This window comes from Globicephala melas, chromosome 9 (assembly GCF_963455315.2).
Source record: "Globicephala melas chromosome 9, mGloMel1.2, whole genome shotgun sequence".
Classification (NCBI taxonomy): Eukaryota; Metazoa; Chordata; class Mammalia; order Artiodactyla; family Delphinidae; genus Globicephala; species Globicephala melas.
In genome coordinates, this window is record NC_083322.1 from 64283734 (window position 1) to 64307699 (window position 23966).

A 23966-nucleotide genomic window follows, 5' to 3' on the forward strand; every position below is an offset into this window, starting at 1 on the left:
GCTGTACTTTTTCTGGCCATGTGGCTTCAAAGCTTGTTTCCCTGGCTCTCTCTGGAATTCTGCACTCTGTGCATTGCCAATAATAAACTCCTTTCTGCTTTTAAACGAGCAGTTATGGAGTCTCTTATTTGCAGATAAGACAACTGACCAGTATACTAGTTTTCTAATAAACTCACTTAAGTCTGTAATTACTGTTTTGGCCAAATACCAAATTATGTATTTTCATTTATAATGTACTCAATTTCTATTATTTATAAGTAGCTTTCAATTTTTTAGCTTCATCCCCTCTTTAGCTGGAGAGTATGTATTTTTCTTCCGGCTATCTTTCAGTTGCCAGTTTCTAAATGTAATGTGCAATTATGGTAAATGTAGTCTGTCTGAAATAAGCAGAAGAGCACTGATTTAATCCAGATTTGTCTGGTCTCACACAGTGTATTTTATCCACCACATTATATAATTTTGACCTCTGTGATTTCCTCCATTATTTTAATTACTTTAATGGAGGAAACCATCCACAAATTAGATAATATTTATTTGTTTTCTTCTCTTTTCCTCCATTATTCAACATTTTAAAAATATCTCACTAGTATTCATTTTATTGTACTGTGTACAGTAAGGTTTTAAATTTATTTTTAAAAATGATTTTCTGTTGCTAAATTCTTATACATTACTAGTGTCACAGTACTGTTTACTGAATAAATTTTCCTTACTCCACTGATTTGTGATACTTTCTTTGTTATATACAAAAATTTTAAATAGATAAAATTTTTTCAGGTTATATTCCATTATAGGTTATTACAAGATATTGAATATAATTCCCTGTGCTACACAGTAAATATAGGAAAAACCTTTTAACACTTCACTTTTTTTTTAACATCTTTATTGGAGTATAATTGCTTTACAATGGTGTGTTAGTTTCTGCTTTATAACAAAGTGAATCAGTTATACATATACACATGTTCCCATTTCTCTTCCTTCCTGCATCTCCCTCCCTCCCACCCTCCCTATCCCAGCCCTCTAGGTGGTCACAAACCACCTAGCTGATCTCCCTGTGCTAACGCAGCTGCTTCCTACTAGCTATCCACTTTACGCTCCGTAGTGTATATATGTCCATGCCACTCTCTCACCTCGTCACAGCCTACCCCTGCCCCTCCCCTAATACTCCACTTTTTATATGTATCTCTGCACCAGTATAAGCAGATTTTCAACATCATTACTAGTCTCCATAACTTTTGACACATTTGCTACTCCTACCTTCGTGAAGTTGTCCCACTTCTCAATTTCTCCACTTTTAAAAGGAAAATGCATCATCACAAAACACACTTAGAATTACTTGACTGGTGTTCTGATTTCACCTCTTTCTTCCCACAAAGTTGGACATATAAATTTTATAATTTTATAGATTTTATTATAAGTCCAGAGGATGTATATGGGAACACCAGTAACAGATTAAAGCACGTGTCCTGTAAACAACAATATGGTCTGACAATTTTGATCCAAGGCTAACCTAGAGAGGCAGAAATAAATTTTTGGAGAGCATTGCCTTATCTCATCCAAGTATGATCTTTAAAAAGCAGAGCCAAAGTTGAAATTCAGTCTTTTCTCAATTTCTCTCACACATTAAAAGGAGTCTATAAAATGTGTTTCCCAGCAGCCGTGATTAAATTGCTGGTTTTGTCTTATTCACTTAAATCTCAGGAAGTGGCTCACTGTTAAATTATTTCAACTCTTCCCTCTTGGTTCCAAAGGCTCTACCATTCTCACTTGGGCCATTCCCTCCTTAGCTCTCCCCAAGGTTTCACCGTAGCCCACAGTGCCCTGAAAAGTCTAGTTCTTCTTTTGCTTTAATTGCTTTTTTCAAGATAATACAACCCTGCAACTTCTTTCTTTTTTATCCTAAGAGAAAATAGGCAAAGGGGAAAATATTAAATAGTAAAATGAGCAGAAGGTTGTGAATTGTCACAGATTGATTTTTATTCTCTGACGCCATCATTCATTTAAATGTTTTTTTCGTTTATTTTTGTTTGTTTGTTTTGCGGTACGCGGGCCTCTCACTGTTGTGGGCTCTCCCGTTGCGGAGCACAGGCTCTGGACGCGCAGGCTCAGCGGCCATGGCTCACGGGCCCAGCCGCTCGGCGGCATGTGGGATCCTCCCGGACCGGGGCACGAACCCGTGTTCCCTGCATCGGCAGGCGGACTCTCAACCACTGCGCCACCAGGGAAGCCCCATTTAAATGTTTTTATTTTTTATTCCCACAACAAGAAAAATGTGATTTAATTCTACAAATTTACAAGCCAAGATAAAATAAAAAGAAAATGTGGAAAACCCCATGAGAACAGCAGTCCGACTAGACTTGAGGTCGCGTCCACGACAGCCCCGTGGCCAGGCTCTGACCGGGATCTGGACCCAGACGCCGCCTCCAGCATCTGCCGCCGTCCCAGCTGGGCCTCGGTGGGCGGCGCTCCACAGAGTGGGTCCGGGGTCGGCTCTGAGCCTCAGAACTAGAGGCTGAAGCCTGGGCCCAGGACCCAGGCCCCCTGGTTCGTGGTCGCGAGGTGGAAGCCCGCCTCCTTCAGGTTGTCCTCACCCAGCTGGCAGTAGCCCAGCCTTCCCACGGGGGGCTGGTGCCCTGCTTCACACTTTGCTGTTCCCTCTTGGCGGGCCATGTGGGTAACATGGAGGGGTCTATGGGAAGGGGGGTCTCGCGGAAATACTCATGCTTGAGGCCGTCCTTTGCGTTGACCCGCCGTCCAGGGAAGCAGGTCAGAAACTTTTTCATGAGGTCGAAGCCTTGGTCTGAAAGCAGAGCCCCGAAGCGCTTGCGAAGGTTGTTATACGAGTACTCGGTGAAGGTCGTCGACTTGACGTTGGGGATGTCTTTGTAGTGGGCAAGATTTTCTCATTGGGGGTCCCCAGATCGTTGAACACTTTGTCGATATGATCGATTTCTGACTTCCCAGAGAACAGCGGCTTCTGAGTCAGCAGCTCCCCAAAGATGCAGCCCACCGACTACATGCTCACGGCCATGGAGTACGCCTGGGGGTCAGGAAGCACTCAGGGGGCTGGCGGGTCGGCACGCCCAGGGCGGGCTAAATGTTTTTATTTTTTAAAGGTAATTATCGTCTTATTCTTCAAGGAGACTCAGAAAAAAAGTTGCTGAATAGATAACATAAGCAATATTTTTAGAACTGACAGTGACGGTGTATCAGTGCTTTGCAAAATAACTGCAATCAGTTCAAGCAGATATACCCAAGCAAGACATTCTATGGAACCCGAGATTTCCTCTAGCCAAAAGCAACATTCTATCTGGTCCATAGTATCTTGACCCCTCTTGAACTGCTCTATACAACTGTTATATAAACTTGCGCTCCAAAATTCACCAGCAGCTGACAGAGGAAACCAGCATGCACACAACACACACACGTACACAGACACATATTAAATAAGAATCAGGCTTCATTTCTTTCTACTAGTTGCCCAGGTATATCGATCTAACTTCTGTTTCCAATTGCTATAGCTAACCTACAAATGTCATTTTAAAACTTCAAATATCTTCCTTCCCTTCCTCTTTCACTAATTGCATTTACATATGTATATATCATTCATTTGTTAATTCATTTCGCTTTATTATTGTAAACCACCCCCAAATCCTTATTGGAAGTAGACAGATTATAACTACACTATATGAATGCTAAAAGAGACCTGAAATAAATTTCTAACACTTTTATGGTTGGCAAATGACATTAAAAGTTCACACTACTTAGCATTCTATTTATCATAGATTATCAACAATCACCAATTCTTTCGTTGTTACATTAAACTTACCTTTTGTTAGATGTTAATGTCTGGTCTAATTCGGAAGTGAACTAGGATAAAGGTAAATTAACCACAATGTTTTGTTTCAATACTTAACTACTCTTCTTTAAGTAATAGGCTATTTAAGGTCTAGAGTTAATTGAAAACCGCCATTATCAAGAGTCTCTTCAATTAGCAATCAGAGAGGTAGAACACATATTACTGTATTTGAAGACCATAAGTCTCACTGCCAGCTCCGGGCTCCAGTGGGAATTACTGGAACATAAACTCTAACTAGTAACACTGTGCACTTCCTTAGACAGGATTCAATTTACATAGACTGTGTAACACAGTCAATGTTACAAGGCTTTTCATCTCTAATTATTTTTATTATAGTATACTAATTTCAATCTAAAGCACAGAATAAATTTGAGGTTTCCTATTTGCAGAACTTCTCAAGATAAGAGAACTGAAATACCATATAACTAGTTAATGCCTTGATTTAGTTCACATATTTTCTTCTTCTGTACTAATAATTAAAAAATAATTAGTGAACTTAAAAAAAGCCCCCAGGGAACAACTCGTTATTGATCACTGTTACAGTTGAAACTGCTTTGTTCACCCAAGCAAAAACATCATGCAAATGAAATAATTGACATAAACACTGGAAATGATGAGAGAGAAATTTCTTTTGTTAATGCTACCACTGTGTACTATGAAAACATAAGAGACTCTAATAAAACATTTTTGGAATTAAAAAGAGAATTGGCAATGTGGATGGATATAAGTTAAAGACATAAAAGTCAACAGTTTTACCCTTGTAATAAGCACCTAGACATGGAAATATTTTAAAAATTCTATTTATATTTGCAAGAGGAAAAATCACCTATAAAATATTTAGGAATAAAGAGAGCCAGAAATATTCAAAATTGATATAAAAATTATAATGTATTATTTTAAAAGATGATACACAATACAAGAGCAGAAGATACAGAAAACCATAATACAGTCTTGCTGGTAGTTTATAATTATATTCAAATATAAATTATTCCAGTTAAAATCACAACATGGTTTGTCCTGTAATTAGATATAAAGACCTCAGTGTTAGAATAGCTAGAAAATCATTAAAAAGAAGTAGGAAGGAGTACCCTTGCCATTCCAAATATGGGAAAATACATTATATATTCCCTAGAGAAAAATGTACATGCTGTTGAACAGGAGAAGAAAAAGAGATCAGTCGTATAGTATAGAGAATCCAGAATTAGAATCTGAAAAATCTGAGGTATTGATAGGTCAAGTAAATGAGGAAGACAGGACCTTTTAAAATGGTGCCAGCAAAGCCAGATGTCCAGAGGAAAGAAAATTTAAAAAAGGAAGCCCTATCTTGCACGTACATACACAAAATAAAGTCCAGAGAGAAACAGTGTAAATTTAAAACAACACAATATGTCTTACAGGAAAATCTAGGAGACTAAATTTGTAACCTATAACTAAGAAGGCCACCTTAACCTCAACTGAAAATGTAGAAGCTGTAAAAGAAAAAAATACATATCTGATGTTTTAAAAATTTAAACTTTGTGCTAGTCAGATTTGTGAATTTGAAAAAAATTTAATAAATATTATGGAGACTTAGTTACCATAAAATAACATGAGTTACTCTAAACTGATAAGAACAAAACACATAAAAGAGAAAAAAATACATATCTTTTGTTTACTATATACACAGATGCACAGAAGAGGAAACTCAAAAGTCCATAAATACGAATGATAAAATGCTCAGGTTTGCTACCCAGGGATATGAAAATTCAAATAATAATGCTATGTCACTTGATAGGCATGAGACTGGCAATAATTCAGAGCTTTTGATTAGAGGAATGAGAGGAAAAGAGTAATCTCAAACACTGGGAATGCAAATGTTACATGTTACCACCTTTTCAGAAAGCATCTAGAAATATCTTTTAAAATAAAATTTGACCCAGCAATACTACACCTGGGAATATGCCCTATATAAATAAAAATACCAATTCACATGGAAATTTATATGAGGATGTTTAATGCAGGCTGGTTCCTGGTAGTCGTAAACCAGAAATAAAGTTAACCCCATCAACAGGGAGCTTAAGAATTCAAAAACAATGGATTAGAACTACTCTGTATCAATTGGAAGGGTTTCTGTGAGGTTTTATTTAGCAAAAAATAGGACACAGAAAAATGTGTACAATATGATCTATTTTTTAAAAATGAGCAAAATAAGTTAGCTGTGCATTTGCATGCATATGTATAATCAATATGTGCAGGTTCATATGAATAGAGCTTGTTAACATAACACTTCATGGGGGAATGGGATGTGTTTGATGTGTTAATATGATTCAAGAAGGGGAATAACAATAAATTTATGTAAAATTACCTGATACACTATAGATACATAATGTGACGCACAGGCACCAGAACACTAACGGTGGTTATTTCAGGGTGGTTAGATTCTAGGTGGCTTTTACTTTTTCTTTATATTTTAATACATTGTTCTCAGTTTAAAGATAATATTATTTACATAAACAGAGAAATAAGTTTGTTTCCACTGTGTATGAAGAGTAATAAAACTAATTTTTTAAAAAATAATTGTATCATGTAATATTTATGAGCTAGAGGGCACACAGCAAGGAAACATGGTAAGCAAATAAGAAACAAAAAGAAACTGGTTCCATTTACTGTTACTGAAATGTACTGGATTTTCAAAGCTTTGAGATGTAAATTTCAATGTAATTTTATAATATTGACAACTGCAACAAATGCTCATAAGTGATTAAACTATGATTTTTGCCACCATATCTAGGCATTAACAACTAAGTTTCAAAGATAAATTTTGATATGATTTGTGTGCTTTATCTAGACTTTTAAATTAAAATAGCCATACGAGTAGAGAACAATTTTATTCTTTACAATCTTTGTACTTTCAAGGCCGTAGGGGATATGGAGAAAGGCACAAGGACACATGAGTATCAAGTGATCCTAATTTGTGAGCCAGTTTAAATATTTATGAATTTCTGATTGTATAATTAATATTTAACTCTGTTCTCTTCCTAGAATGTGACAACTTTATAATACTCTATTTGTGCCAAAATCACATCATTTCCACCTTTGTATAAGTGAAAATTGCTGACACTGCACACCCCTATCAGGTAGTACTCACCTCTAATCTAGAGCGAAGTTCTAGTCTGGTGCAACACTTTCTGAACATCCGGTTTACTTCTCTCTCAAATCCAGAGAGTAAGTTGGTAAAAGCAAACCATGGGGTTGACAAACATATGATCAGTTACGTGATGATTCTTCTTAATAAAAACTAGTTATCTAAGTAATAAACAATTCTATTTTTCTTCATACCTTTCTTCTACACATACCTTAAAGTTGTAATTCCAATAAGTGCTCAACAATCATTTTCTTTTATTGAAGTATGTTGTACTATTAGCATTTTTTTCTTTAGCATTTTTTAGAAGTCTACAATTTTCTTTTTACCCATCTTCCCTTTTAAAAAGTTTCTGGACAAAATTCACCAGAATTTTTTTTTTTTAAATCAATGATATACCTATGGTATTAAGGTTACTGTCCTAGATTAATGTATTTAATTTACATATAGAAGTACTATCATGCATTTGTATACTAATGAAATAATAAATGCAATGCATATAAGGAGATTACAGGTATGAGCCATATCTGAAATTCTAACTTTTATAAGTGACGTTGCCAACGTGGTCATTTCTAATAGAGACGATCCATGCAGAACAATGTATGCAGTTTCAGGGGTTGCATTTACTAGGTGTTAATGATTACACCCCCTCATCCTTTGGTAGCTGTCAAGCACTGAGCACCTCCTCAAAGTCCTCTCAGAGTAGAGGGATAGGGAACAAGAATCAAAAGACAGTCTCAAGTAGTTCACATTCTACTTGACAAAATACTGCATACGAATGATATAAAACATGTTCTTATTATCAAAAGCAAATTAATCTTGCACAACTGAGGCACTTCATTTAGGCTCAAGAAGATAGAACTAGACCTCTTTCATCATTACTGTTCATTCAACCTGTACTTTTCCATCACCCATTCTCAGCAAATGTCCCTGGCAAGCAATAAACGCTCGCTATGGATTATACAGCTCTGACCATACCAACAAAACAGAACCTACTCCCAACCCCTGCCCCTACTTCCAACCTATTCTCAGCTTCACTTGCTCCTCTGGCTCCCCTGGGCTCTAGACTGTCAGCTTCACAACGAAAGTATGAGAGAGAATGAAGCTACGCAAAAGTATGTCACCAGGGTACTCTTACCAAGAAACTCCACAAATCACATTAGGGAATATTTTCTTTTCAAATTGATTTCTTTCACAACACTCTGCTTTGGTTGTTCTAATGCAAACAGTTCCAGAAACCAAATTTGCAATTCTAAAATTAAGATGCCACAGCAGAGCATATGCATCATTCATGATGATTTCATAGTGTTTCCTAGTCTGATTTACAGTTTTCAAAATTAACATTACATGACATGATCCATTATGTGTTTCACTCAGCAGTGCATCATCCAAATTATGATAAATTCAATTAAAACTAGCTTTGATTCACTTCAACCCTTCCATTGATTCCTTTTTGCTCTTTATTACCCCTTCCTTTCTTTCTGCCAAGATATAAACTTTATATGATTCTAATTATGACATCCCTTTAGTAACAATTTCTTCACAATTTCCAACACAATCCTCATTTTCATATTTTAATTATTTAATTGCAGATTTGTTTTATCTTACTTTTCTTTCCTTGATTTACCTGTATTGTGTAGAAAACCCCACATTGTTCTGAACTAAGTCACAGAATTCTGTCTCTATGGAGGGGTTGCTGTAGACATTAACCCCCGACATTTAACGATACAAATATATAAATGAAGTCTCTTTACATCTAGCTTTATGTTGAATGTACTGTCTTATAAGCTAGGAAACAATTAAGGATGAAATAGTTAAATGTTAAGCCAATAAATGATTTTTCAGAGGAAATCTGTGATGCAGTAATTCTTCAGGGAAATCTCTGATTTATTTGAATATCAAAATAGTCAATGACATTAGCTATCACAGATTTATATAACATTTGTTGAATATCACAAGTCATATAAAAATTATCTTTAAATATCCCTTATAGTATAACTATCCATAATAGTATAACTTTTACAAAAAATAGTTTTATTTTATGCTTAGTAGGATGTAGCTAAAGATAATATCTTACTAATGATATTCTGGATCCTTCTAGAATTTAAAATAGTTCTGTATTGTGTGAGTGGAACCCAAGATTCTGTGAGCTTAGCAGAAAAACATATTCATAGTAAAATGTGTATACTTACAAAGTAAATATTACCATATTAATATTGGTCTTATCCTATCATATTAAAGATACAAAGATGTGAAAAAGGTGTTTATTTTACTTTGCAAAATCATTAGACATCGATTTCTGTCCTTTTATGTAATGCAACTCTGCCCTTTTGAAAGGGATTTCATGAACCTAAGAAGGAAAGGGCTGTGTTCTTTTTTTGTTTTCAATGATCTTTACCATCTAATTATTTTAAAGCCATACTTTACTATTAATAAAAATTCACATTTTTCTCAGTCACATCAATTTACACAGCAATTATACACACGTAGTTTTTTTTTTTTTATATCCTCACAAAAATCCTAACACATATATAATGCAGGAATGTTATCCCCATTTTGGAATTAAAAAATAAACGGTAGGATTCTGACTTAAATCCAGACAGTCTAAGTTTGATGCTGGTGTTCTGTCAATTACATCAGTTGCATAAAATGATTTCTTTTTTTTCCATGAAACTATTCCTTGAGTGTCTAATACGAGTTAAGTTTCTAAGCACCTAGCAGATGGGGACACTACATCCTCTTCTCAAACTAACCAAAAGAGAAAGGTGCTACCTTTAAAAGGGCCACCAAAGACTCATGTATCTTAACTTCTCTCTATTAGTCTGTCTGAACGCCTAACATTGTTCCCCTCATTATTCCTTTCTAATAACAAAGTGAAGAGTCATGTATTATTATGAATACATTATATGAGTTTGTTAGGTTAAATAACCAGTAACCATAGAGGAATAATATAAAAGCCAGATGGAATTTAGACTGAGTAGCGAAAGTCTCCAAAATGCCATTGCATGGGTACTGCTTAGAAAGGCTTTAGATAATACATCTACTTAAATACAGAAGAGAATGAAGGCACAAATGAAAAATAGAGTCAAAGGGACTTTCACAGAAGGAGACACTTCGGCTCAAAGAAAAAGTAATTCATAATTTTACACCTGTTCAAACTTCACAGTTCCTTGCACCTCCCTAAAATACTGACAGATTCTTGGAATGCCTAAGTTAGAAGGTAGAGACAATCAAGGTCAGTGCTATAAAAACTTATTTTTCAAATAAAAGGTTAAACATACAATATGGACTTATATAGATGCAGATGATGAACAGCCTTTGGAAGAGAGGACATGTGAGTCCTCAGACCATCGGCCAACTCACTGCTCTTCTGACCCAGGGTGAGGCTAAGTCAGGCTAAGAGCCTATGGAGCAAAACTGAAGGAGGCACTGGCAGGCCCCGGGGAGTGAGTGAATCCTTAAGTTTTGTGCCTTGGGAGCCTCTCTTGCCTCCTGCTAGTTGGGCCCTATTCCCATCCCCCCACTAATCTACTATGCCTTGATTAGGAGTCCTCCTTCCTTATTCATAATCTAGAAGAAAAAAGCTAAGCCACACCCCTTCGCAGACTTCGGCAGACTTCGTGGTGGGGAGTGAGTAGAATGAAGTGATTATTAAAAAGAAACCTCTTTCACATCCCTTTCTTTTCTTTTTTGAAAGGGTAAAGCCTGGGGAGTGTAGAGTTTGGCTAGCACACATAATTATAAGGCTCAAAAGTGATATACGTGGACATGTTTGACAAAGAGTAGAAGAAAACCTTAGTTATCATCATCATGAAAATTTATCCACGGGGACAGTCAGGGATCAGCTTCAGTGCTTTGGCATCATCCCACAGCATCCTTGGCTATGATCTATTATGTAAGTGGGACCCCAAATAAAATGGCCAGTTTAAAGTCTATATATTATTTGAGGAGCATGAAATAGCTGACCACCAAAATAGGAAAGGCAACTTCTTTTCTTTCTGTTTCTACTACTTGCCAGTGTTCCATTTTAGCTAACCCAACTATCCTAGCGTTTTGTCATTGATTGGTCACAGTTGCGGAAACTAGAGGCTCATAGCAAGCAGAGATCAAAGATACAGTCAAACTTTTCAATGGAAATTGCCAAGATTGAATTTCCTCCTATTGTCTGCTTGACCTCAATATTCCCAGCACTGATACCTTGATCCAGGTATTCCTCACCCCATTCTTAGATTATAAATATGACCTAAGCTCTGGCTGCCCATACTCTAAAATCTGGGCCCTCCAATTCATTCTGCATGCCATTCCTGTTTGTTAACATAAGTCCATCCCTGCTTACTGGAAAAACCTTCAAATTTCTTTGCCTTACTATCCGTTTGACTTGGAATGCTCACTTTCCCCATCACACCACACGTAGGTAAATACAATCCATTTTGGGGAACTTGGTCAAATTCTGTTGCCTTATCAAATTATTCTAGTCAATACAGATGCATCTTGAAAAGTTTTTCAAAGTTTTTCTCTTGAAAACTTTAGTCATTTTATCTTAGATTTATCTTTCCATCAAGTATTTTTACCAACTATGAACTATATATATTATACAACTCATAAAGGACAAAAACTTTCTGCGTCTACATGGAGTTAGAGTAATTTAAAGTGATTTTACTTTTTTTTCTCCTTGTTTCTCATGCATAGAATTAAAGATATCGAGGGCAGGAACAATGCTTTCCACAGAGCTGAAACTATACAATGTCTACCATAATTTAATTCACCTATTTCTTTTTAAATTTTACTATACAGGATCCCTGATAGACATGAACCTGCCAGAGAACTGCATTTTTGATAAACTTTGTGAAACCCTATATAAAATCCAAAATGTATCAGTCAAAATTTATTTTTTTGATCAAAAACATGCTTTGTTTGTTCCAGCTCTCTACACTGTACATGACTGTACCAACATTCCAAGATCTTCCAAGTACAATGGCTTCTTGTATTAAGCACAGCACAGTTATTTTGTTCATTTACAATTCAACTGCTATCCTGGTAAATACTACCCAAACAAATTTTCACATTCTTTTAAACTGTAGTAGCAATAACCACATATCTATACTAAATAGAGAAAAAAAATCTGTCAAAAAAACTTTGAAGAAAAAAACTGGATAATCGACCTATAATAAAATGATACAAAATTAGAACAATAAAGAACACAGTAAGGTGAAAGTGTGAGAAGAGGTCTAAAATATTGCCCAATATATAAGTAACAATTTTAAGGAAGAAATAAGACAAAACACCTGAAGTTACCAACACAATGTATTAGTAGATTCTAAGAGTGAGCATATTCTTAATTAGGTTACACAAATAAAGCATTAATGATTTATTAAAATCCTTATCCCACGTAGATTTTTTTTTCCTTTTGAAAGTATTTCCTCCCATTGAAATTCTTCTTGTTATGTTCCAGTCAGACAGAGATTCAGTACTACCCATATAAAGCTGGTAGAATTCCAGCAAATAAAAGAGAACAATGGATGAGATCAAATTTGCTGCCAAGGAGATGCAAGGTCACTGCCCAGTCAGTGGCCAGGCTGCTTAAGGAAGTGTCCGCTCAAGGAAGTTTCTCAAGGAAACATGCTCTCACACCAGCTCAAGGAAAAAAGCTAAACTTAGAACAGTCAAATGGGAGATATTAATAAAGCTCTGAGGAAAAAATGAGGCAGTTGGAATGGACTTTAAAAAGTTAATGGGAAGGAAGATTAGGCATTGGTATCTACACTGTCGCTTAAGGTGAGCCCCGGCCCTAAATGCTTTCCCGTAAGTTAAACATATTTTAAAAGCTACCTAAGAACTTCCTTTTAATTGTCCCATGATAGGATCATCATCTAAACCAAAAATACTCCTGGGAGGCAACAGAGACAGATGTAGGAGAGGTGAAGATATCCTAGGTATGATGAGACAGTGGTACCTTAGGATGGGGGGAGTGACTCTGAGGGTCACACTGATATTTTTGAATTTGATATAAGTTTATAGGTGGATATTGACAATATTAGCCTTTTAGTTTGCTGTCATCAACACCAATTAATTGACAGTTATGACTAAGTAGCTTAGTGACTTCAAGATGTAAAAACAGAAATAATATGCTTACAGTATAACTAAAAATGCTAATAAATGGACTAAAGATTAAGCTAAATCAGCTAACGCTCAGAAACTATTGGAATACGTTTACAGTATTAGGAATGGGACATTTTCTATGTTCTATAGAATATATATTTTATCTAATTATGCAACAGCAATTGTTTGGTGTTAACCAGGCACAATAATATTGAAATATATTCTAAGTGATGTCACCTGAATGGTCTAATATCTATATTCTACATTCTATATATTCTATATTCTCTTAGTTGAATATGACTTATCTCTTGAGTTATTTACATATTCTGGTTACTTTCTTCAGAATCTACAGAAATTTCCATTTTCCCATTGGCCTTACTTGACTCCATATTATTCACTAAAAGGCTCAAGTTCCAAGACCAAACACTCTCTTAAATTTTAAGCCTTTGACAAACATTTACTGGAGGCTAGGCACTGTCTTAGTTGAATGGGGGTAAGTAAAGACTAAGTTAATAAGTAAACCAGCAATGACACATTAGTAGTTCTCTGGCTCTAATATTGTACTCTAGTATATGTCAAGGTTAGCAGAAAACAAATTACAAACTCACATGGGTTAATTCAGAAGAGTTTAATAAAAGGATTATTAACAACAGCAACAGCAAGGGCAGTGTTATATCGCCAAGGGATGGTGAAGAACTCTGGGGCTAGCAACTATGGGAAATTTATCACCCCAAGGTGACAAAGGGACCAAAAAAAGGATTTTAGCAGCACTGAGCTAGATGCAGAGCAGTCGGAGAGGGCTGCTGGGCAGGGGCTGAAGCCTTTTGTTAGAGGAACTCAGGCACTGCTGACCCCGGAAGACAGAATGAATACCCCAACACCCCTCTCTTCCCACCTTCTGATAGACTGCTGCTGCCTCCCATGGGTAGAGCCCAACCAGGAGGAAAAGAACTGGGAAGGCTTATTAATGTGCTGCTCACAGATCAGCCTCCGGGCACATACGCAGGATCTGGAAGGTCTGCGAGTGACGCTCTAAGGGTAAATATAATATATTCCCAGTTAGTTCTACATTTTGAGAAAAGTAAAGGTTTTCTGGCTAGCCATATATGATCTACAAAAGAATGTGGACATATTAACTACTTCTTTAGTCAGATGTGGCCAGAAAGCAGCTGAGGCAAGCTCCTGAGAAACGCTGGTGCGTATCTGGCAGGCAAGTCGACACTGGGGATATTACAGAAAGTTTTTAATCTAAAAGCCTGCTATTTATGCATGAGAATTAGTAATTTTATAAATGGATTCTGAATAACCTAAAACTAGTCAATATTACTTTAAGGAGCAGGCAATTTACTCCCTTCTTTTTGGTAAGGTCAGGATAAGATTTGCAGTTTCACTGATTCACAGTCATATCCTGGGAATGGGCCCTCAGGAACCATGCAGCACATCAACTGAGGAAAAATCTTGCAGTTACTTTCAAGACCAGGAGAGTGGTCTTATTCTACAGGCACTGCATATACATTCATTTCCATGTTTCACAATGAACTGATTTGTGGAACACACTGAAAATTAACTTTCTGCCAAGAAAAATATATATGACTTTTTATATATGTGACAATTTCAGGTATGGTTTTGGTTCAAGGTTCATTGGAATCACAAAACTTGGAAGGCCTTTAGAGAATTTTTAAGATCCTTCCTTCCTTCGCTCATCACTGCCCATTGCCATACACACATATGGTTTATGGGTGAAAAAAAACTGAGTCCCAGAAAGTTTAAATGACTTGTTCAATATTGTGGAGCCATGAGTGCACAGGTTTCCCTATTCTTACTGAGTACTTATTTCTCATAATTATCCATTACTTAAATTCCCCTCTTGTTGACTGAGTGAAATTTTCAGACTGTTGTGAAGCCAGTAGCTTTATATTGAACTTTTATATGACCATTCTAGAGGGCAAGCCGAAAAGAGAAGGATGGAGTATTCAACAACAAGTATCCTAGAGTAAAATAGGAATCAGGCATAAAGAGAGAGACTGTGTTGAGAAGAAATACAATTTCCTATTCAACAGATTTAAGTCTGAAGTTTAGAGGGTATGTCAAAAAAGCATGAGTTTAGGAAAAAAAAATCAGAAAGTCACTTGAGCATGATTCATTACTATTTGAAATGCTAAGGTTGAATTTACATAGAGACTAAAAAAAGAAAAAGAAAATTGATAACAAAATGAGAGAAAAGTACTCCAACTTGTCAGTATTTCTAGGAGTTACTAGATTATTTTCCTCTTCATGTATTACCCAGTTTTTTAAAAAGATTATTTATTTTAGAGCAGTTTTAGTTTTACAACAAAATTGAGAGGAAGGCACAGAGATTTTCCATGTACTCCCTGCCCTCACACGTGCACAGCTTCCCCCATTACCAACATCACTCACTAGAAAGGTACATTTTTTACCAAGGATGAACCTACTTTGACACATCATAATCACTCAAAGTCCATAGTTTACATTACGGTTCACTCTTGGGGTTGTGCATTCTGAGTTTGAATGAAAGTACAATGGCATTTATCTATCAGTATGATATCATACACAGTACTTTCACTGCCCTAAAAACCTTCCCTGTTCATCTCTTCCCCCTATCTAATCCCTGGCAACACTGATCTTTTTATTGTCTCCACAGTTTTGCCTTTTCCAGAATATCACATATGTAGTTGGAATCACACAGTATGTAGCCTTTTCAGATTGGCTTCTTTCACTTTGTAATATGCATTTAAGCTTCCTCCATGTGTTTTCATGGCTTGATAGCTTATTTCTTTTTAGCACTGAATAATATTTCATTGTCTGAATGTAAACACAGTTTCTTTATCCATTCACCTACTGAAGGACATCTTGGTTGCTGGAGCTGAGTTAATTTTTGTGGAGAATGTAAGGTCTATGTCTAGATTCTTTTTTTTGCACGTGGATATTCAGTTGTTCCAGCACCATTTGTTGAAGAGACTATCTTTGCTCCATTGTATGGCTTTTGCTTCTTTGTCAAAGATGAGTTGACTATGTTTATGGACCCAGTTATTTTTTATCCTTACATATTTGTGCCTAAAATGTCTGATTCATGGAGTTATCTGGAAGCTGGATAAAGCTACTTTTTTTTGGTCTTAGCCAACAGAAATCTGTTTTAAATTCTAGTTCTTATTCCCTCAGGAATTTACTGGGCTGAATTTTCCACACTTCTTGGCAATGCTTCCATTAGATTTATAGTTACAACTAACTGCATTTGTCAGACAATACAACAAAACAGTACGTGTTCAAAAGGAAGGTATTTTCAAAAGTAGGCTCTATTTCCACTAAATACTTCTTGTATTATATATAGCAGATTTCATAGTTATTCCTGAAACATGTGCCTTTGAAATACATAGTCAGGTCTTTATTTCAGGAATTGGTGAGCTGGGACAGCTAAAAGCTTTCCAGATGTGAGGGTGGCTTACAGCAAACCCTTAGATCTTACAAGCCTTAAAGCTATTCTTGCTGCAATCTAGAAATGTCTGCCTCCTATATCCCCTTCTTCTCCACTTCACTTTTGACAACTTAACTCATGAGGGGAGTTATGTTCTGTTCCTCCAGCTATACTTCCCCTGTGGTTCTAGGGTGAGGAACTGGATCCTAAGGGACTTTTCCCATCACCTCTGTGGATGGTCCATGCCCACCTCCCAAGACTGAGATATTCCAAGGAAAAGATTCTTGAACGGATCTTCCTGGATTGGGCCCTAATTACTTTAAAGAAATCTCCCCACCTCAAGTCCTAGATTCCTCCGTCCTTTAGATCTGGATTTTTCACGTGGATACTTTGTTTTTTTTTTTTTTTTTTACTGTAAATAGAAGTGATTATTTCCTTTATTGGTGTTTCTGGCTAATTTCAAGGCAGTGAATTAAAATAAAACTACCTTTACTCCCTTATGTTTAATTAGAAGTCACATACTGCAATGGACTGAATGTTTGTGTGCCCCCAAAATTCGTATGTTGAAAACCTTAACTCTCGGTGTGATGCTATTAGGAGGTGGGACCTTTCAGAGGTAATCATGAGGGTAGAGCTCTCATGAATGGGATTCGTGCACTTACAAAGGAACCCTAGAGAGAGCTCTCTTCCCCTCTTTCTGCCATGAGAAGATACAGTGAGAAGTGAGCAGTCTGCAACCTGGAAGAGGGCCCTTACCAGACACCAGATTTGCTGATGCCTTGCTTTTGGACTTCTCAGTCTCCAGAACTGTGAGAAAAAAATTTTTTCTGTTGTTTATAAGCCACCTAGTCTATGATACTCTGTTATAGCAGCCTGCATTGATTGAGATACGTATCTCATTTGGTAATAACTATGTGGCATTCCACACGTGGAAGCACCGTGATTTAAGTAGTCCTTTATTGGTTGGATTTAGATTGTTTTTCTGTAACAAATCATGCTACAATGAGAGATGTACACATATTTACACAAATATATTTTAGAAAACATTTCCAGGAATAAAATCACTGCCACAGGAACGTGTGTTTTTAATTTTGACACGTATTATAACATTATTTTTCAGATATTTGTACCTATTTCTGCCCCCACCAAAACTGTATAAGAGCAACTCTTTCCCCAATTTCTTTAATATTAAATACTATTGTTGATAAAATAGCAAGCAAGTCTCAGACTTCTATCCATACAAGGTCTGTTTGCAGGACTGGCCTTTGCCTGGCATCTGGGAACTTACCTGGTAAACAGTTCCCTACATTGATATAAAATTTTCTCTAAATGATAAAGTGGCTCTCTGTGCCTAATTTGTTTGTCTAAACAATGTGAATTATGGTGAATAGCTGCTTTCCCTCTGGGAGTTTGGAATTTTTGTACATGCCAGGTTGAGGGTGCCTATGTGATCAACTGCCAATAAAAGCTTGGGGGCACTGAGTCTCTAGTGAGCGTTCCCAAGTAGACAATGCCTTGCCCGTGTTGTTGCAGCTCTTTGCTGGAGTAGTTAAGCGTAGGCTGCAAAACTCCTCAGGGAGAGGACCCTGGAAGCTCGCTTCTGGTTTCCTCTCATCTTTTCTCCATGCACGTTTTCCCTGGCTGATTTTGCTTTGCATCCTTTCACTGTAATAAATCTTACCTATGAATGCAACTATATGCTGATTCCTCTGAGTCCTTTTAGTGAATCACCAAACCTGGAGGCTGTAAACCCTGATACACTATCAAACATTTTTATTTGCTAATTTGACAGGTGAAAATGAGATTTTAAATGTTTTATATTTCTTAATTATGATTGAAGATTAGCATATTTTCTCTGACCTGATCCTGTCCTTTGCTGATTTTAATAGACTTTATTTTTTAGGGCAGTTTTAAGTTCACAGCAAAATTGAGTTGAAAATATAAACAGTTCCCATATACCCTCTGCCTCGACACATGCATAGCCTCACCCATTACCAGCATCCCCCAGAGTGGTACATTTGTTACAACTGATGAACCAACACTGACACATCATTATCACCCAAAGCCCACAGTTTATATTATGACTCACGCTTGGTGTTGTACATTCTATGGGTTTGGACATATATCAACTGTCATAGTATTATATGGAGTAGTTTCACTGCACTAAAAATCCTCTGTGCCCTGCCTATTCATCCTTCCCTTCCATCTAACCCTGGCAACACAGATCTACTTATTGTCTCCATAGTTTTGCCATTTCCACAATGCCATATATTACAGTTGGAATCATGCAGTATGCAGTCTTTTCAGATTGGCTTCTTTCACTTAGTAATATGCATTTAAGTTTCCTCCATGTGTTTTCATGGCTTGATAGCTCATTTCTTTTTAAGCAATGAATAATATTCTATTGTCTGAATGTAACACGGTTTCTTGATCCATTCGCCTACTGAAGGACATCTTGGTTGCCTCTAAGTTTTGGCAATTATGAATAAAGCTGTTATAAACATTCATGTGTAGATTTTTGTGTGGACACAAGTTTTCAGCTCCTTTGGGTAAATTCTTGGTGAAGCATGATTGCTGGATCACATGGTAAGAGTATGTTTAGCTTTGTAAGAAACTGCCATACTGTCTTCCAAAGTGGCAGTACCACTCTGCATTCCCACCAGCAATGTAGGAGAGTCCCTGTTGCTCTACATCTTCACCAGCTTTTGGTGTTGTCGTTATTATGGATTTTGGCCATTCTAATAGGTGTGTAGTGGTATCATATTGTTGTTTTAATTTGCATCTACTTGATGACATATGATGTGGAGCATCTTTTCATATGCTTAGTCTGCCTTCTGTATATCTTCTTTGGCGAGGTATTTGTTAAGGTTTCTAGTCCAGTTTTTAATCCAGTAGTTTGTTTTCTTACTGTTGAGTTTTAAGAGTTCTTTGTGTGTTTTGGATAATAGCCCTTTATCAAATGTGTCTTGCAAATGTTTTCCCCAGTGTGGCTTGTCTTTTCATTCTCTTAAACTTATGCTGATTTTTATATTAGATTTTGGACTTTTTCCCTAATGATTTGTAGGAGCTTTTTATGCATTAAGAAAACTAGCTCTTTGTCAATTTTACATATCACAAATATTTTTTCTTCATTTGCTACTTGGATTTTAATTGGTTAACATTTTTCCTGAGCAAAATTTTCTTTATTCAAATAAATATAATCGTATAGATGAATCTTTTCCTGTATGTTTTCTGCATTCTGTGGCCTAATAGGTCACATAAGGATACCTTCCTTATTTTGAGACTTCAACTTTCTAGCCTTTCTTCTAGTATTTAAAAAGAAAACATTTTTAAGTACTCAATGAACCTGGACTTTGTTTGGGTATACAATTGAAAAAGGGATACAATTCTTTTTTCCCCTTCCTTCTTCCTCTTCTTCTTTACGTGGCAAAGCAATTGCCCTCCAAACAAAACCAAATTGATTAAATTATATCTTTTCTCCCGACTTGGAAATGCTCCTTCACCATTGGCGCCATACTGCAGGGTTTTGAGGAGCTTTTTTCTAGACCCTTTTCTGATCTGATTATTCATGTGCTAACATAAAATTATTATTATTCAAAGAATAAAATGCATTTAATTATCTTGTGACACTAGTCTTTTCTCTCTACTTTTATTTTTCAGAATTTTCCTGGCTTTTACTTATTTTTCTCTCGTTAATTTTATAGTAACAACGTAGGGACAACTGATATATTTATTAGATGTTCTAGATAGGCACACATTTACTTTTGTACTTTCAAAGTCTGGTATTATGTGCAGAAATTTTATAATTAGGTTTATTAACAGAATTTTTACTATTGTAAATGGGATATTTTAATTTTTTGTGTCCATCATGTTTAGCTAATTGTTGTTTGCATCTAGGGAATATATTGATTTTGAGATATTATCTTTGTGTCCATCCACCCTATTGAGGTATTTTATTGTTTATAATATATTTTCAATTGAATATCTTGAGTTTTCTATAACATCTGGAAAAATCTTAATATTCCCACCTGTTTTCCAATTTTAATTTCTTTCTCTTTTCAACTACATTGACTAATACTTACAGATCAATGTTAACAGTGAAGATAATGTGCAGTCCTGTCTCATTTTTGACTATAAAGGAAATGCTTCTAGTGTTTCAGAACTGGGTACTAACCTGGTCTTTGGTTTGGTGTCTCTTTGTCTCTCTTTATAAAATTGTTCTATATCAGGTCTTCCATGAGGACATTATTTCAGCCTCCTCTACCAGAATATTGGCCCTGTACAATTTCAATCTGTGGATTGAAGTCTTCCAACTTCAGGAAAGTCTTCTATTATATTTTGGGGGTTTTGTTTTATCTTGTTTTTTCTTTTTTCTGTTCTTTTTCTGGTCCTATCTTTAGGAATCCCAGAATGTTATATAGTGATCTCCTTTCCAGACCCATCATCTTTTTAAAAAACTGGAGTTGATGTTCTTAAACTGTTCTCCATCTCACTGACTCCTCTTACCACCGAAAATTTTCCAATTACCGTTGCACCTAATGTGAATTTATTTACTTGTTTTATAATTCTCTTCCTTTTCGGAGCTCTGTCAAATCACTTTTAAAATTCTATTTTCTTGATTCTTCTTTGAATACTAAAATTACTTCTGGTTTTGATTCAGAAGACCATATTTTCTTTAGTATGTTTGGTTTCTTGAAGAGCTGTCTGTTGAAACTTTCAAAACAACTCTTCACCTGGGGTAAGACTCTATTCAAGCCTGGCTGAAAATCACTGGTTCACAGGGAAGCCCCCTGTGTCATGGTGTGTGTAATGATTTAGAATTCTCTTCCACTGGTCATCAAAACTTTAATCCCTCAGTCCATCAAACTAATAGTCTTTTCTTGGCAATAATGGCATAGTGAGTTCCCCTCAGTGTTATTATGCCATTCTGTTTTCAAACAGAATACAAGAAGGCTTCAGCAGCCCTTTCACTAACACAGACCATGCCATCATAAAACATGCCATTAACCTGGCCCCTCAGAAGTTTCAGGCTACTCTTAGAGATTTTAAGTGCTCATGAAAGCTATAAAGACATAATGCCCCTTTGACTTTCCTCCTCAGTTAGATCTATTTAATTTATAGATTGAAAATTGATCTATAATCTCTATCAATTGTGGTTTGGGACTGTGATTGTTTCCTATTGTCATAAAAGATGGACTTGCATTCATGTTTTTCATTCTTACTGATTTTAGTCTGTTTGAAAGCAGAAAGCATGGGAAATCTATCATCTTTAGCTTTGCAGTTCTAGCAGCAATTCTACTAAACTTATTTTTATTTGCCCTATGAATTGCTTCCCCAAGATTCTTAGGTTTATTTAGATAAATTCATTTAGTTATTGTAATAGGACTGTTTTAGCCTTACTAAATGACTTTTTTTATGCTCTTACACAATAAAATTGCTTCTGAATTTGATATAAGATGAAGCACTTTAATCATCAAGTCTTTCACCTGTGGTCCTGTTCTTTGTTGGAGTTATCCATCCATTCTTCACTTTAAAAAGCTTCACTGGTATGGTGTAATGTTTGAGAAAAATGTAGGCAAAATACCTAATTGTTGTATCTTCTTTACTAAGACTAACTTTCTTAATCATATATATTTATTCATATTATTCTTATATATAATTGTCAAATAAGAGAAATATTAAGAAGCAATTTGTTTAACATAGTATTTAATTTATACCCTAGTAAGTTATAACATACATGCAACTACCATTTTATTGGAATCGATACGGTATTTCTAATGGAATATAAGCACCCGGCAGAGGATCTACAGATTTTTATATCTATTTGCTTACAAATAACTGGATGGAAATATCAGGCTCTATGCAGTAGTAGCTACTACTCTAATTATACTTTTAATTGAGTAGTCAACATGAAATTAAACGTCTACAGCATATTAACCTAGCGACAGCAGGAGACAACTCAAGTTGCCTTGGAGGCTTATTCAATTACATGGTGGGAGCCAAGTAACTAATATAACTGTAATACTTCAGGAAAAGAGATCAGAAAATCACCAGGAAAAGGACAGTGAGAAAAGAATTAAACAGGGATTGAAATTAAAATGTCCATGACACAGAATCAGAGGTGAACACACACACACACACACACACACACACACACACACACACACACTTCCTCTCCCTCTCCCTCTCTCTCAAGGAGTCACAGGGAACCTGGGGAATGAAGGCAGGAGAAGCAGCCTTTAGCAATACCAGGAAAAGAGTTGGATTGATGACCTCAGAACAGAGAGAGAGCAAATTACTGTACGGCTGAAAGAAAATCCAATTGTGTATGTACAAAGAGGGAGTAGCAAATATCCTAAAAATAGCGACCAGAACAATGGTATGATGAGAGAAATTGTCTTAGGCAGATACATCAATTGTTTGTTTACTCACTTATTGAAACTATATCCTGCTCCAAAAAGGCTTTCAGTCAGCTTTCAAAATCCATAGATAGCAAAATCATTAGACAAGAATGAATGAAAGAAAATAATGAGGGTGAGAAGAACATGAAGCCGGTGGGGGGTATTAGTAAACAGCACGCATGCCACACAGTCCTACTTATGTTCCCAAGGTAAACAGGAAAACGTGATCTATTACAAGATATCCAGGGGCCATAAGGAAAACGATCCAGATGCTCACCAGAAGCACATGGGTTGAGACTTCAGTGAAATTTATCTTATGTGTTTTTAATCAAGAGAACAGACTGTGTAATGGAGTAGATGACACTTCCAATGTCATTTCTACAATAAATATGATATAAAATTCTGAGTGATGTTGCCATAATTTCTCTCAGTTCAGTCCAAATCATAGCTGCATAAATATTACAGAAGAAGCAATTATGCAAATGATCCAAATAAGCCCCTCCCAGATGGTCTGGCTTATCCAAGAGCAAAATTTAGAATATCCAGAAAACATAATACCCTTTAGATAATCCTCAATGAATATTTTCACAAGAAATAAATCATGCATGAGAAGTCTTTCATAATATAGTCATTATTTACCCAGAGATAATTAGACAAATAATTTCTGTCAATTAATTACATGTTTTCTAAAGTAAGCTACTCATGATTAAATAACCTTTACTTACCTTATTTTCTGCTGGTTTCCCTCTTCTCCTGGGGAGAGTTATTCCATTTTATAAAATGTAAAAGGAACTATTCTTAGGTATAGCTCCCTGGGTGGTTGTTTAGATTTTGTTTATAGGGTAATTCTGAACATGTTATAAACTTGGGGAGATTATAAGTGTGCTTTATTCTTACTAAAATAAGTATCTGAAATGAAAATTCCCAAACTCCAGCTCACTATGTTTTTTTTTTCCCCCCATTATAGGTGAAAACAGCACTGCTGATCTAAAGAAGCAATATCATCTCATGGAGAATCTCTCATGCATTAGATTTTGACAGGAAAATTTAAATTAC

The 23966-nt window shown here is 36.0% G+C and overlaps 1 protein-coding gene across 1 annotated transcript in view; it reads right to left on the reverse strand.

Annotated features, from left to right (window-relative positions):
- Positions 1-23966, reverse strand: part of THSD7A (thrombospondin type 1 domain containing 7A) — a 455073-nt gene that overhangs the window by 237521 nt on the left and 193586 nt on the right. The gene's annotated exons all lie outside the window — the stretch shown is intronic.